The sequence below is a fragment of the Brachyhypopomus gauderio genome, chromosome 5 (assembly GCF_052324685.1).
Source record: "Brachyhypopomus gauderio isolate BG-103 chromosome 5, BGAUD_0.2, whole genome shotgun sequence".
In the NCBI taxonomy this organism is placed as follows: domain Eukaryota; kingdom Metazoa; phylum Chordata; class Actinopteri; order Gymnotiformes; family Hypopomidae; genus Brachyhypopomus; species Brachyhypopomus gauderio.
Window position 1 is genome coordinate 6985214 of NC_135215.1, and position 9339 is coordinate 6994552.

The window sequence follows — 9339 nt, forward strand, 5'->3', positions numbered from 1 at the left end:
ATTACATGTTGATTGGTTAATTGGCGTTATTAGACGTGTTTAGTCACAACAGAGACGCCACAGAAGGGAGAAGGAGGGACGGCGCACGCCTAGAGCGGTGAACGCGTGCTCCTCAGTAGTTTTGCACGAGAGTGCTGTCATACATATTAAAGACATATTGCTGAAGTGCGTGTGGTAGTGTTGTGTACAAGCGCAGTTTTCCACTCTTGGAAACTAAGGTTGTGTTAACAAATAACTGACCAAATGCAATCTGCTAGAACTGTAAATTGTACTAATACATTTGTACAATTTTATTTTGATCCCCTGCTTCAGATTTAACCTTCGTGGCTGGTGAAGCCCCTTCAAATAGTGCTCGGATGCCCTCTGTTGGTAAAATGGACTATCTACAGTGAGGTCTACTTGAGCGGAGTGGACCTCGTTTAGAGTCGGACTTGCCTTCCAACGCCTTATTTGTCCAGTGGTTGAATGCATTCAACTACAATGACTCACTTGCCCAAACAAATACAAAAAGACAGATGCAATTCAGCACGCATAATAAGACGTAACACACACACACACACACACACACACACACACACACACACACACACACACACACACACACACAAATATTGAAATCACAGTAGGGGGAGCCAGAGACTGAATTCTCTGTTCACATCCTGTTCACACCGAAACTTCCACTTGTTTGCTTGCACTGGTCTGCACCCACATATCACACAGGGCGTTCCCCAGGGGTGGAGACTAACTTATTACAAGATCTGGTATGATTTCGATAATTTGATCATTTTTGCTGTACTTGATTATTAATGCTTTTGGACACTTTGGGGTTTGCTCTAGTACAATTAAAATTGTTTTTGTTTTATTACTTTTATAAATTTTCTTTGGCGTCTTCATAAAATGTGCATAAATAAAGTTTCTGAGGGGGAGAAACCACCAATGTTTGATTTAATTCAAATAGATTTTCTAATACTGAACAATTAAGAGCTTGCTAAAAACATTGAAATATATTACAAATTTATACTTGTACACAAGTGGTGGAGGATTCTCACATTAAGTGTATCTGTGTTGGGGGAGGGGGGCATTGTTTGTAGTAAACAAACCCACATAAAGTATTTTGTGACATTACTGATAAAGGCCATTTGATGTTTATAGGGGAAATGGGGGAGGTGTGTGGTATGAAGAGTTTAAAATGACCTCTGACTTTATGAATTATACTTTGTGCTCCTTTTCTACCATAAACACTGGGTTAATAACTAAAAACCCAGATAATGTACCGTATTGTTTACTAGAATATAGGTATTCTATTGAATATACATATATGTAAAAATAAGTATTGTAAGTAATATGCAAGGATAACTAATGCTTTACTACTGTAAACTACTGTAAATTAGTGAATTCTATCAGTTCTAGCTACACAACACTGCCAGGAAGACCAGTTAGGAGGGCTTATGGTAAATTTAGCAGTTCAAAGATGTTAAGGTCTGATACAAAACCAGTGGATACTAGAGCCCTGTGGGTCATTGTGCATTTTTCCACATGCACTAAATGCCCAGTTTACAGAAGTAGATCTGTATCTCAGCCAAAATTCAAGACCTCCAGACTGAATATACATTGTGTGTGTGTCTGTGTGTGTGTGTGTGTGTGTGTGTGTGTGTAAAAGATTTAGTATTTTGTGATGTTACTGATAAAGGTTATTATATGTCTCAGGAATGGAGGGGAGGGGGTGAAGGATGAAGGGGTTAGAATGACACATGTCCAGAGACCTCTGACCTCTGACCTCTGACGTAGATCTGCACAGTCAGTCATGAGCCACGCTGCAGGGAGAGAATGGAGCAGGGAGAATTTAATGAGCCCGTGCCATCAGACTCTGATTACGTCTTTACTTTTTACCCTGCGCTTGTCTATCACCTGTTGCCGGGGCCAGGCTGACCCAAACAGCGCCACTGGCCCATACATGTTAACCGTGGGAGCAACATTAGCAGAAAGCAGCAATTACAGCAGTCATATCACCGTGCAGGATTAACCAGTCAGATAACGGGCCAAGGGTACAGTGTGTCCCGTTCAGTTTCCTGTCTTACTTTATTTTCTCTCCATCTATCGTTATCACCATCTGTCTCATTCACATTCTCAGTCAATTGCTCTACAATTATATCAGAAAGATAATTTTAGGTATTGACACTACCCCATCTTCTGATCCGCGTGATAAGAAAGATGGTGATAATTATAGGGAACATTGTGTGTGGAGGGTATTGTTTACAAGGAATCATTCGCTGACACTGTAGTTTCAGGTTCGCCGGTTCTGAAACCACATATGCCATCGCCTGAAGCCATTCAGTCCCAGAACAGAACAAACCGAGGCGGAGTAGGAAAGGTCTCCCCTGACAAAACTCAGTCCCATTCATCTTAATCCCTAGGATTACGGTCAGCGACGCAGCCAGACTGCAGAAGTTAAACGGAGCTCAGTGTGCGACTTCTCTGAAGTCACATTTAAATGGCATATTTAATACATCTTCCTATATGCCGACTCTTCACGTTATTAAGATAACATCATAATACCACAGCAGCCACTCTTTGCCCCGGGCCATCCCCCTGTCTGTGATTGGTTATAGGAAGTCATGACATTTTACTTCTTTTCTAGAGGAATACCCATCACCTACATTTCACTTCTGTGGCCATTTCCTTCTAGGCAACTTCATTAACTGTTCCCCTTCCTAACCAGGATTAATGCCCCCAAGGCAACGGTGCACAGGAAATGTAGCATGCCTCAGCAGGAAGCCAGTGGTCCCGCCTTTGTGGAGATCAGTGATAGGTGTCGCTCCCTGTTTTAGTGTTTAGCAACAACACATGTGTCCTTTAATGACCACTGTTGTTAAAACATTGATAATAAGTCTGGGCTTATTATGACTGCTAAACACTTGCTAACACACTGCACTACATTTTACAGAGACAATGTTTGACTGACTTCAAAGTAACACTACGAGGGAATAACAAAGGAAACGAAGAACTACATGCCAGCTGTGCAAACTCTGCAACCAATTAGCTGTTTTTACGTAACAGCTCTGCAACAACGAGAAGCAGCATGACCAGACCTTCATCTTCTCCATCCTGTCCGTCTACACACACTTTCAATGATGCCAGTGTTGGCACTGCTCACGCTGGGGGAGCTGTGGGCTGTTTCGCGTTTAAGCTTTCCTTGTGTTGGTATTACTGGGGCTTAAGCTCAATTATCATGAACTTCATTTCATACAGACGCCTGCAGTATTGTAAAGGTCGCATGTTACAGCCCAGGAGCAAGTGCAGGCAGTCTGAGGGCTTTAAATGTCACGTGGCTGATCCTGCTTGCTCTCTCTCTCTCTCTCTCTCTCTCTCTCTCTCTCTCTCTTTCTCTTTCTCTCTCTTTTCTGATGAGAGAGGCAGATGCAGGAAGGGGAACATAGAATGTAATCAAAAGAGTGTAGTATGTAGTCCCACTTCCTGCACCCCTGGGGTAGGACGGTTCTATACAGTGTAGTACGTAGTCCCACTTCCTCCCCCCTGGGGTATCGGTTCTATAAAGTGTAGTATGTAATCCCACTTCCTGCATCCCTGGGCTAGGACGGTTCTATACAGTGTAGTATGTAGTCCCACTTCCTGCACCCCTGGGCTAGGACGGTTCTATACAGTGTAGTATGTAGTCCAACTTCCTGCACCCCTGGGCTAGGACTGTTCTATAAAGTGTAGTATGTAGTCCCACTTCCTGCCCCCCTGGGCTAGGACGGTTCTATACAGTGTAGTATGTAGTCCAATTTCCTGCACCCCTGGGCTAGGACGGTTCTATACAGTGTAGTACGTAGTCCAACTTCCTGCACCCCTGGGGTATCGGTTCTATAAAGTGTAGTATGTAGTCCCACTTCCTGCCCCCCTGGGGTAGGACGGTTCTATACAGTGTAGTATGTAGTCCAACTTCCTCCACCCCTGGGGTATCGGTTCTATAAAGTGTAGTATGTAGTCCCACTTCCTGCACCCCTGGGGTAGGACGGTTCTAATCAGTGTAGTATACGTGTCACATGCCCTGTATCCCTGGTACTGGTTCCTCCACCACTTCAGACTGGCTCTCCATCCAAATCCTCCATCACAACTCTCATCTCTATTCAGCCTCCACTAACTACTGATTTTCCTTACCTGTACATCACTATACATATATGCCATGTTCACTCTGTGTACACTGAGTGGTTTTTCTCCTGCTGTCTGTGTTCTGATCTGCCTTGTTTCATGATTTTAACCTCTGTCTTTGTTCTGTTGCTCTCCTCTCTCTGGGGTTTGACCTTTATTTCACCAGGATTTGACTCTTGTCTGCCGTGTATAGTTGGGTTGCTATCTCGTTGGTTGCCGACTGTCGCCTTGCTATTGGCTACAGCTTTAGATAAGCCCCTTTATAATAAAACCAGCATGTCCATTCCACTGTGTGAGTGTCTGAGTGTTGTCTGCAGTGTTACAATACCCTGCACAAATAAAGATAAAAATGAGTCCAGTGCTGTTTGCAATAAGGCATTACTGCAGGGTTCATTAAAATTCAGTCATGTGCGCAAATGCACAGCACTGCACAGCTCTGTGTTTTCCCTGCTCAGACACACCTGGCATCCCAACATAAGGGCAGAGGATTGGCTGATGAGTTGAGACAGGTATCGGAAAGGTGCCAAAACATTAAACTGTGCAAGGGAAAGGACACGAGAACCACAAGAATGGAGAAGGTGTGGAGGGGTTGGCATCGTTCACTACAACAGGAAGGGCACTTAGGTCATTAAAAACCTAAACAAACATATAATCAATGCTGGATATTTAAGCAAGTAGAACACAACAGAGCAAAGTGTTTGTGTATTTAAAGAATGGGACAAAATGGCTTGGAAAATATCACTGACTGTTTGTCCATTCATAATTATTCAGAGATAAAATTGATCATGAGAACAGGAGATGGTAGTTGCAGGATCACAATGTCTTGCATATTCCAGCCCCATACAGTCTCCTACACTCTTCTAGTCCTAGTATCCTCTCTCCTCTCCTCTCCTCTCCTCTCCTATCCTATCCTCTCCTCTCCTCTACTCCTCTACCGTCTCCTCTCCTCTACTCCTCTACCCTCTCCTCTCCTCTCCTCTCTTCTCCTCTCCTCTCCTCTCCTCTCCTCCTCTACCCTCTCCTCTCCTCCCCTCTCTTCTCCTCTCCTCCCATCTCCTCTCCTCGCCTCCCCTTCCCTCTCCTCTCTCCTCTCCTCCCCTCTCTCCTCCCCTCTCCCCTCTCCTCTCCTCTCCTCTCCTCTGTAAAGGAAGCCGTAATGTCAAATGCGTGGGCTTCATGCTCTGAAAAAGAAAGAGAACAAATGCGAGTGTTATGTAACCCCCACCTGAAAGACCCACATGAGTCTACATTAAAGGAGAAGCTTACATCCAGGGTTAAACGTTCAGCGCTGCTGTCCCCGTGTCGTCTGTGGCGTGTCATGAGCGGAGAGGCCAAGCCCTCAGTCCCGCGCCACACCGTACACAGCCGGCACGGAGCTGGACTCCATCATCAAGCGAGGACCAGCCTGTGACCTGGACGCCGTTCTGCTAACGGCTCCTCCATTCAGCATCACGTCTTCCTGCATGGCCAATGCAGCCGAGTCGCCGTCTGCATGAGAAGCAGGTTGGCTGTCACTTTCAGCCAGGGCTGTCTGCCCTCAGTATGAAGCCTGATTTTGGGAGGGGGGGGGCAACATGTGGTGCCCTGGGGCTCTTGGGATTGTGGTCAGGTTTGATTTGTAACGCAGTGAAAGAGCGGGAGAAACAACTGGTCAGGTCATAGTCCAGGAAGTCAAACCTGCCCATCTGCCCATCAACATCCTCTTTACATCTTTCATTCATTTTTACAGCATTCATGACACTTTATCAGCTCACAGTAACATTGGCAGCTATATTCTGATGCATGAGGCATTCGTTTAATTTATTGTATTATTTCCTTGGCAGCATAATAATGATATTATTATTCAAAATGTAACTATGATCGATTTTGTTAGTGATTGACACACGGCTTGCTCTGGACTGCTTCTAATGAAGGGTTTGACAAACGTTTACAGCCTGAAAAGCAAAAGGAACGTAGGGGTCATGAACTTCCAAACGAGTCCCTATTAATTATTCATGCTCCGCCTCCTCTCGGGATTCGGCATTTATTAATGCTCCGCCTCCTTTCGCCAGGTGTGCTGGAGTATGAAGTGCGGCTCCCCGGGATTAGCGCTGATGAAAGTGGAGCAGCTCACTCCCCTGACAGGATGACGGATGCTGTGGGAATTAAATTTCCCCACAGTGCATAAACCAGTGCACAGTCCCTCAAAGGCACAACGACAAGAAAGCAGCAATTCATTTGTCTGTCAATAACTCATACATACACACACAAACACACATACACACACACATGCATACTTGTTCGAACATACACAGACTTTAGACTTATCAGCTTTCTTACGGGAACGATGTTGCAGTTTTCTGCTGAGGATGCACCCCCGCCCGGCTCACCCCTGCGGAGTACAACTGCACGACAGAGACAAACAGATGGGGACAGTGATAAATGAGCTGAAAAAGCCACCAATTATCTGCTTAGCACCACAGCAAACTGCAGACACACCAACACACGACGGGGGTGCATTACTCCAGTCCAAGAAGCCAGCTGTCCAATAGAGAGGGAGTGTTTGTCATGCGTTAGCATGTTTGAATTGATCTATAGAAGCTTTGATAATTACCTGATGAGTTGCAACTAGTTTGTCAGAATAGTAACAAAAAAACACTCCTGCTGCATCTCCTGAATGGGATTCACAAACAAACCTAATAGAACTAATATTGCGTGTTGTGGTGCATCTGGCCCGTGTGGAGCTTGACTGGCATGTTTCGTTGAACACGGCTGCGGTGTGGCCCTTGCCACAGGAATGACAGGGGAGGCGTGTTATGTTCATACTCCCCTTTGGGGGTCAGAGACTCAGGAGAAAGCTGAGGCCAATGTTCAAACATCTGCAATTCCTCTCGAGAAAAAGTGTTTTCATGGAGTGTACCGCTGCAAAACGCTGCGATTGGCTGAAAAGATCCAAATACAAAGAACGTTCCAGAAGTGTGAAATGATGGAGCCAATCACAACTCACATCTGCTCTTTATCAAACGCTCTCCCTCTGTCACAGACATACACACACACACGCACACACGCACGCATGCACGCACACAAATTCACACACACACACACACACACACACACACACACACACACACACACACACACACACACACACACACACACACACACACACACTTCTGCAGAGAGATAAGAGACAAGAAAAGAGGGGAAAGATTTTAGAAGCCAAAGACAGGCTGACCGGGTAAAAACAGGTGAAATGGTGGGTTGGACTCCCTCACTTGGCCTATATCAAGTCAGAACTTAAGGTCTCACTGCTCCTGAACTATAACTACAGACCTTATGAAAACCCTCCTCTTACTCCCTGAATTATGCCTGGAAATACTGTTTGTACAAAACAAACACATAAACCCTTTGGGAACACGTGAGCTATGAAGCCTCTCCTGGTGCTATCTATCACATTATAGTAACTGGAGGAATGTTTATGTGTGCTAATCTGTTACTGAAACGACAGCCAAGAAAGACAAAAGCTTCTGCTCCATTTATCCAGCGTATTACAGGGAATTCTGGGATACGTAACAGCTCTCGCACTCATACACGCTGATGCCAGAGACAACTTGCTGAAGAGCAAAGCTTCCACTGCTATGCAAAGGTGTTTGCTCTGTGTCTGAATTCATAAATGTGTGAATGCCTTTCACGTCATATTTCATTTGGGTTTCTAGTGGGCTGAGATAGTATACGGATAGAATCTGGCAGGAGAATTGTCAACAAAAGGTTTCTAGTTCTTTCACGTCTTTGATGTCCAACCAATGAGCTCCAATGTACTTTTTGGCCTTTAAATAATCCAATAAGTGACGAAGAACTCACGAGCCTCTCTTGCCTCATCTAAGGTCAGTGTTTATGACCCAACCTTCAGAGAAAAACACGGGGCAAGGATGGGAAACAAGGCAGAACAGTATGGTGGAAACCATTGCTAACCAAAAAGAATATAAATGCTTAAGTTTGCCAACAACGCCTAGATGGTCCTCCCGGGTCCTGGAACAACGTGTTATGGACAGATAAATCTAAAGTGGAATTTTTGGATGACATAGGAGTCATTATATCTGGAGAAGAACTGAAACTGCTTTTCAAGGTAAGAGGTTTGTGCCAACTCTGAGGCACGGTGGTAGTAATGTGATGCTTAGTGGATTCACTGCTGCACCAGGACACGGGCCCCTTACTATCGATGATGTAACTATGAATCTGGGTTCTTCAAGACAAGGTCAGGTCACATGTGCCACCTGGGTCATGCAACAAGATACCAGTGAACCATATGATCCAGCACACGCAAAGACTACCACACACTGATTAGGAAATAATGCATTTGAGCTTTACTGAGTGACCTATAGTACAGGCCTAAAGCCTATTGAACAGTTCAATGATGGCAGGATCAGCCTGCATCATTGTTCAGTCTACAGTGTAGTCCAGTTTACAGTGTAATCCAGCCTACAGTCTAATGCAGCCTATAGTGTAGTCCATCCTACAGTGTAATCCAGATTTCAGTGTAATCCAGATTTCAGTGTAGTCCAATCTACAGGGTAGTTCAGCCAACAAATGTCCCTGAGCTGAAGCAGTCCATATTCCTGACCACCTTGATCAGAACAAAATTTTATTCATTACTGCATCTGACTCTGTTTACATTATATCTATGGACAGAGCTTGTTAACACTAGAGCTTGTTAACAACTGGAGCTTGTTTCTCATTCTCCCAGTCACCCCAGTGTTTCTCATTCTCCCAGTCACTCCAGTGTTTCTCATTCTCCCAGTCACCCCAGTGTTTCTCATTCTCCCAGTCACTCCAGTGTTTCTCATTCTCCCAGTCACTCCAGTGTTTCTCATTCTCCCAGTCACCCCAGTGTTTCTCATTCTCCCAGTCACTCCAGTGTTTCTCATTCTCCCAGTCACTCCAGTGTTTCTCATTCTCCCAGTCACTCCAGTGTTTCTCATTCTCCCAGTCACTCCAGTGTTTCTCATTCTCCCAGTCACTCGAGTGTTTCTCATTCTCCCAGTCACTCCAGTGATTCTCATTCTCCCAGTCACTCCGGTGTTTCTCATTCTCCCAGTCACTCCAGTGTTTCTCATTCTCCCAGTCACCCCAGTGTTTCTCATTCTCCCAGTCACCCCAGTGTTTCTCATTCTCCCAGTCACTCCGGTGTTTCTCATTCTCCCAGTCACT